This window comes from Neolamprologus multifasciatus, chromosome 7 (genome assembly GCF_963576455.1).
Source record: "Neolamprologus multifasciatus chromosome 7, fNeoMul1.2, whole genome shotgun sequence".
Taxonomy (NCBI): Eukaryota; Metazoa; Chordata; class Actinopteri; order Cichliformes; family Cichlidae; genus Neolamprologus; species Neolamprologus multifasciatus.
Window position 1 is genome coordinate 20,728,332 of NC_140445.1, and position 7,143 is coordinate 20,735,474.

Below are 7,143 nucleotides of genomic sequence, written 5' to 3' on the forward strand. Positions count from 1 at the left end.
TATTTACCATTTTATTCATTCTTAACACTTTCCTTGTTCACTAAAGATGCTCCATCAGCAGTTTCTCATTGCTCTGTGCTGTTAGTTTTCTGTCTGGTCACCATTACAGAGCCTGTGTGTGTATAGTTTAAGATAAAAGGCTCCTCCTATCTGTGGGCAGAGGGTGTGTACTCCAGATCAGCACGCATGCCATCGTCAAGTGGATATTTACCCTCTGGCACGGTTCCCTAGCGTTTTTCTCACGATGGCATGTGATGTGGTTTCTGTGCCTTCGTGCTTGCTGAGCATGTCCCAACAGTGGCCAGTGCCACACTTTGATCCGTGCCCAAGCAAATTTTCACCTTCGTATATGCCATTTTTCCTCTCGGTTTTAGACACTGACCAGAGCTGTGTCTAATACTGTCATACAGAAAAGCTGATACAGTGACAGGTTTGATATTTTATGAAGCCAAGTGTAATAGTATTGCTGGCAGTAGCCACTGTGACATTATAATTTAGGTAACACCCTCATTATGGCTTAATGGAGCTGTAAGAGTGACATAATACTACAGAGACCCTAAACTTCACTGGAAAATCCCCCTGACGAAGTCTTTTTTTGACCCAGAGTTGAGTTTCTTCATCCTCGGCACCTGCTGATTGCCTTCGCTGGCTTTCTCCTGGACTTCACATCTTCACATCCTCACTCTTTCACTCCAAATATCCCTCTCTGCTTTCACATACTTTTGCCGCTCATCACTATGTAGTTTGTGGATTGTTTTACTACCCAGACTTAGCAGTCCAATCTTAAATTGCACTTTAAGAAAAAGAAACAAACTCAACAGCTGAACATTTCTATGGAGGTGCAACCTAACCCGACTGCTACATATTTTTGCATAGCTGTCAGTTACAGCAGCTTGGCACGGGGAACCGGCACTACAGCAACACCAACCATGATGATGATGCTGGTGAAGACGACATGACGGTAGTAGATAATGGCAGGAGTCATGGAATACTACTCTATGGCATGTAGCGGCTGCTTACGCTCTTATGAGAATGAGTCACCGAGAGGGGAGGGTCCGTCCTCCCTCTGCAGCTTTGTGGTTTGGTATTTAAGTAGTGAGGAGAAAAAAAACTGGTTTGACAGACGGTTACACAATCAGGATTCTTCTGTTATGGAACGAGGGAAAGTAATTGTTGATGTGCTGGTGAGAGGCAACCGTGCACATGCCTGTGCTGTAAATGCGAGGACAAACAAGGCGACGTGCAAGTATTGTTTAAAGGAGAAAAATAAAAAGATAAAAAAGTCAGTGTGGTATTTGAAACAGATCACATTTTTTATTGATTACATCCTCCATCCTCCACCTTACCTTAAGGGAGCCAAACTGGAACCTAAAAATGACTTTGGTGGGAACATTTAGGACAAATATGTCTTGGCATAATGTAGCCTGCATGTGTGAGCAACTAAATACAATCTGTGTCACTGTATATGCAGAGTAGTTTGGCGTAAAAAAAATAGTGAAGTCTGTAACTTGATGTTTAGAGTAAACATTTTGGGGTGAATCTTTACTGCTTGCTTTTATTTTTTCAAACAATTCGAACCCTAGACTTTGTTTAAAATCACCATTGTCAAAAGCATTGTCTGTCTTGACCCATGATGCTTCTTTTAAGCAGTGCTACTGGCAAGGATCGTTCTTTTGAAAGAGGCTGCCTATTCCCAGATTGGAGCAAATAACTTGATATGTATAATTCTATTATTACTTTGGATGGTTCTGAGCCCAAGCTATGTTTAAAATCCTTTGGGGGAGTACTGGAGCCTCTGACTGGTCTGTTTGCCTGCATAGAGTAGCAGCACACACCCTTTGAATCAGGTTGCGTGTGCCAGCTTTCATTGACAAATGGGTTAAAATTGCATGTAGTGCATGGACTGTGCATGTAGACTCCACTTTATTTACAATTTGTCAGCTTAGGTAACATTAAACAACAACACAAGGCTTGCAGATGGATCCTTTTCCCCAATTTTTCATAATAAAATGTGAGGGTCACACTTTAAGTTATGGGATTTGCCTAAGAAAAAAAGGCAAAAATACTGGAGAAACCATGGAAGGACAGGAGTGTTGGCAGGTATAACACAAATGAAGTGAAGAGCTCTTTGACGTGCAGTACCATTCGGGAGACCACGTTATTCATTAAACAACTGTATTACAATACTCTAAAAACTAGAACGCAGCAGAGGCTTCAATTTCAGCGCCTCCAATCAGAGCAGAAGAGTCGTAGCAGATGCTGATTGGCTGCGTCTAACTGAAAACCTCTCCCTTGAAGCAGCCATTCCTCTTATGCAAACCTATTCACCCCCTATGGACACATTATGAAGGGGAAAATAGGGGAAAAGCCAAAGCCTTTTTTTATACCAGGATGTAAACATCCATTTTAATGTTGTAAAGCTAGACATTTTAATATAGGAGTCTTTTTGGGCTAGCTTACTTTTCTAGCCAGCCTCAGGTGGCCACTAGAGAAACTTTCCAACTTTTTTGGTGCTGTATTGGCTTCTTTTTTTTAACTCCCCAGAGTCTGATGCTTGAGTGAAACCACAGATCGCATATAAATGTGGATTTAGCCTTAATGATACACAGTGGATGACTGGCCCTGCCTAAGGTTCTGTCAGGGGGTTTTTCCTGTTGAAATGGGATTTTCCTTCCCTCTGTCACTACGTGCTTACTCATAGGGCATTGCATAATTGTTGGGGTCTCTTTAATTTAACAAAATACCTTCAAAACGTAAGAAATTAGCTATTTATACAACCTATCCAAATCCGTTTTGGAGGGCCTTTCCCCAGCAATCTCTTCCAGCACATTTGAGGGTGCACTGGGCATTCCCAAGCCAGCAGAGGTATAATCTCTCCATCATGTCCCAGGTCTGACTTTGGACCTCCTCCCAGTAGGACATTCCAGAAGTATCTTAGCTGCTTCTATTCGATGTGGAGGAAAAGTGGCTCCCTGTATCTGTGACCTCGATCTTTTGGTCACTACTCAGAGCTCATGGTCATATGTGATTGTGAATATGTTAATACAATAATACCTTTAATTAATGAATAGATTTTAACCAAAATACATCTCAAAATCTGTATACCTGCATATGAAATGCTGACTCACATCATTGCGTAACATTTTTCTCAGATGAAGTTCTGCCCACTTGTCACCTGACCTGTGTAAACTTTTTGACCCCCTAAAAAATGTTTCGCTTCAACAGCTACTGAAAGTCAAACACAGCCACAGGGACTGAACGTCTGCTGTGTTTACTGCTGTGTTTCCTACACAGGATTCACTTTTGCCAGTTATATTTACAACTGCCAAAGGCTATTTTTAATGTATTTGTCATTTATCTTTATCAAGAACAGACTCTGAACATCTGTCTCCTGGTCACTCTGTTATTATATTAGAAGACACACTGCTGAGCTCCACTACAACCAGAACCAGTGTGAGCTCTGAGGTCACAGATGCCTCAGAGTGGGATGAGATGCTCGCCGGTCATGCAGCTACGCCAGGGACCACACCTCTGCCACAGTGATACTCCACCAATCCAAGCCTGGTGTGTCAACTTGAGATCAGACTCCCAGGACCTCTGCCCCTGACTGCCAACTGGTCTACAAAGCACCGAACGCCTACAGTCCTTTCAGTGAGGGAGTCACTGGAAGGGTGGGCCCATGTAGCGCTTTCAGGCCATGCCTGAACTGGAACTGGGCTAAGGACCCAGCCACGGGCTGGTCTCCTGCAAGCACCCCCCTCTGCCCTATCCTGGGCATTGTCCCTTGGTTTTCTTAAGCAATTAGACACTGAAACCAACAGTTTTATTTATATTAGGCTGTAAAAATGTTTATATCTGCTATACAGTTGGCATTTTAACATGCGAGTCTATAGGGATTGATCCACTTTTGGAGCCAGCCTGAGCTGGCCAACCAATGAACATTTAGCTTTTGGCACATGGACCTTGGCTTCATTTTTCAGCCCTGGAGGTTGCCACTTCACCGAAACTGATGGTGTAATCATCTTAAGTCCATACGGTTGTCTTCTTTAAGGATTGTTTTCAGACACACACACAACCACATGTAGAAACAGAAAATGAGGATAGTCATAGCTCCTGGCTAACTCTGAGCACAAGAACACCACCGTTTAGTCTCAGTGACCTCTCCGTCACAACAGGTACACAAACTGCTGATTGTTCCTGTCTTCACGTCATTCTGCAGACTGTGGAGCCAGCTCATGCACTTATTTGCTCTAGTCAGGAAGGAGTTCCTAACCTATTTAATAGGAAAATACACAGGTGCACTTTAAATAGCAGCATGACTTTCGTGCAGTATGTGAATGTGGCGAAACAGGTGCTGAAGCCTCCAAGGCAAACAAAAGTTGTATTTTTCCTAAAGCACACAGAGTCGAGGTGTGTGAAAGTGTGTGAAGGAATATGCTTACATGGCGTTTGCATGCTCACGTCATACTGGCTTTTTGTTAAGTTCCTTAATGTTGACAGCACAGACCCTGCATCAATTTTTCCCTGCTACAGATGTAACTAGCTCATGTCTGCCATGTATGTGAGCAGGCATACATACTGTATCTTGGCATAATGGAATAAGTCCACACGCTCTCACACCATCAACAAGCTGGAGAGCTTCCACTCTGACTGTAAGGGCTATAAACCAGTGCAGGGGCAACAAGGTCACATAGCTTGAAAAAAACCACAGAGTGAGTCTCCCAGTCCTCTTAAAGAGGTCGGTGGCTGTATTGTTGGAAAAGCACTCAAGGTAAATTGTGCTAAAGTACTAAAGAACTAATTATGTTCAAGGAAAGACATCTGAACTGTAATACATATGCACTGTATACAGTAGCTGAAAAATATGTTTGAAAAATGCCAACTGATTATCTGCCTTTCATTTGTGCTTAAAGCAGACCAAGAAAGAAAACTGGCTTAAAGCACAGTAAATAAATAATACCATTACATGTAAGTTGTTTTGCTGTAGTGAAATCTCTTTAGCTCTTTCTCAGTGTGCACCCCAAACAGTGTTCTTGTACGAGCAGCAGACGCTAATGGGATCAGTGCTTTATCTTATAAGTTCCATCAGTTCCAGTGGTTTAATGAGTGCTTTTTGCAGCGTTTCCGATACAGTAATGAACACTGATGTGGATTTTTTTTCTAATCCATCTTTCTTATTAAACATCAATAAAAATCTGTGGGCAAAAAATACTGTTCAGAGTGACAAAATGGCCAAACTTTAATGATTGCCATGCTTTTGTCATCTTTATGGCCATTTATGTGGAAGGTTCTGCCAGGGAAACCCTAATTTAATTCTTAAGGACGTCTCAGCGTTTTTTCTTCTTCTATTTGCTCACAGTGCCATATAGTCTCCATGCTGTGTCATAAATGTCATTAGCAGCTGGTGAATTTACTTTAATGCCTTCTAAGTGCACAATTGATCACAGTTGGTATAAAATCACAAAGCCTCTGATGTCTTTTCAAAAATGTCTGCAAATGAAAGTGCTTTGCTAATGTGGCAAATTTCCCATTTTGGTTCTAAAGAAATCCATGTGAACCTACTAATTTAGTGCACTTCTAACATCCAGTTTTCTTTTCAGACTCATTAAATCCATGTGTCTAATGAACAGCCTATGCAATAGTTCTCTCTCTTCCTCTCTAACAGTGCATGCACATGTATACTTTTACTTTGGGCTCAAAGAAGAACTTTGACAGTTTGACATTTGGAGAAATGCACTTATTTTCTGTTGTGCTGAAAAGACTGACACCACCCCTGAGACTGTCTAACAAATAGACAGCGCAAACCAGGAACCAGTTAGCTTAGCAAAAAAGAATCAAATCATGAGAAAAGAGTTAGCCTCAGTGCAGATGCATAAAGTACAGTGCAAAAATCTGGAGCCACCCCACATTTTGCTATATATTTATATTTTCTTTTATAAAGTGGTGTTCTCCAGGCTCCCCTAAGGTTTTCCAATTGTTTCTATATACACCGGCTGTGTTTTTGTTCATTTCTAATCCAGTCCTTGTACCTGACCATTTTCAGAGAAAAAGGCACCTAATATGAGGAATGAACCAGTCTACACATGTCAGTCACCTTAGCAAAGAACCAGTTTTAAATTGTGTCTTTAGGCACTTTGTTACCATCAGCCTGTTGCACATCATCGTGTATTTGCACTTCTGTGGTTGAATCTACAAATAATGTCAAAAATAATATCGTTTGGCAGGCATGCAACAGAATTTAAACACCAACGAGGTTATTCCAAAAGAGCTACTAGGCAACCTGGCATATCTCAGTATGCTGTGCAGTGTATCCTTAAAAAACTGGATAAGTGGAGAACAAAAGAAGAAGTGGAAGGCCTAAAACTATCTACTGAAAGTCATAATCTTAAGGAATGGGGGGGGGGGGGGGGGGGGGGGGGAGGCCAGCAAAGACCTGACGCAGGACCTGAGAGGTTCATCTGGCTCTTCAGTTGATCCATCTACTGTTTCTTAAGAGTGGCTTCTTGACAGTCAACATTATTAAAGCAGTTCAGGATTGTCTTCACAGAGAAAGAAAAAAAAAGGCACCAATCCAAAATAGAGATTTAAATGTCTTTTAAGAAACCTGGAAAACTGTTCTTGCAGAATACTAAATTATTTTAAGAAAGTTTGCTTCACCTAGTTACCATTTAACTAGTGAAATATAAAGAAATTAGGGGTAGCTTGAGAATTTTCAACAGTACATCCCCCCTAGTTTGTTGTGAGACATCAAGGGGACCATCTACATGTATACTGGAAAAACAAGTGCACTGTAATAATGCATTAAGTCTCCCTGGCTTTATATAATGTTCCCAGACTTTCAAAAAAAAAATAATACAGTGCTTTCTCATAGACTGCAATCTCCTGAACACATCCTCCGAGCAAACTTGAAAGTAGCAGGCTAAGAGCGAGCTACATGTTCATGGTTCCCTCAGTAGTCTGTTTGTGTGTCCACCACTAAAGTTAACACATTAACATATTATACCTGGTTTATCCTACAACCAGGTCAGCATATATCCCTAAATTAGTCATAACATCTTATTTAGAGATGCTGGTACATTTAATTCACAGAGCCAGGATAGATGATTCTTGGCTTTTCCAATTTAGAGAGTTAAGCTTAGCTAA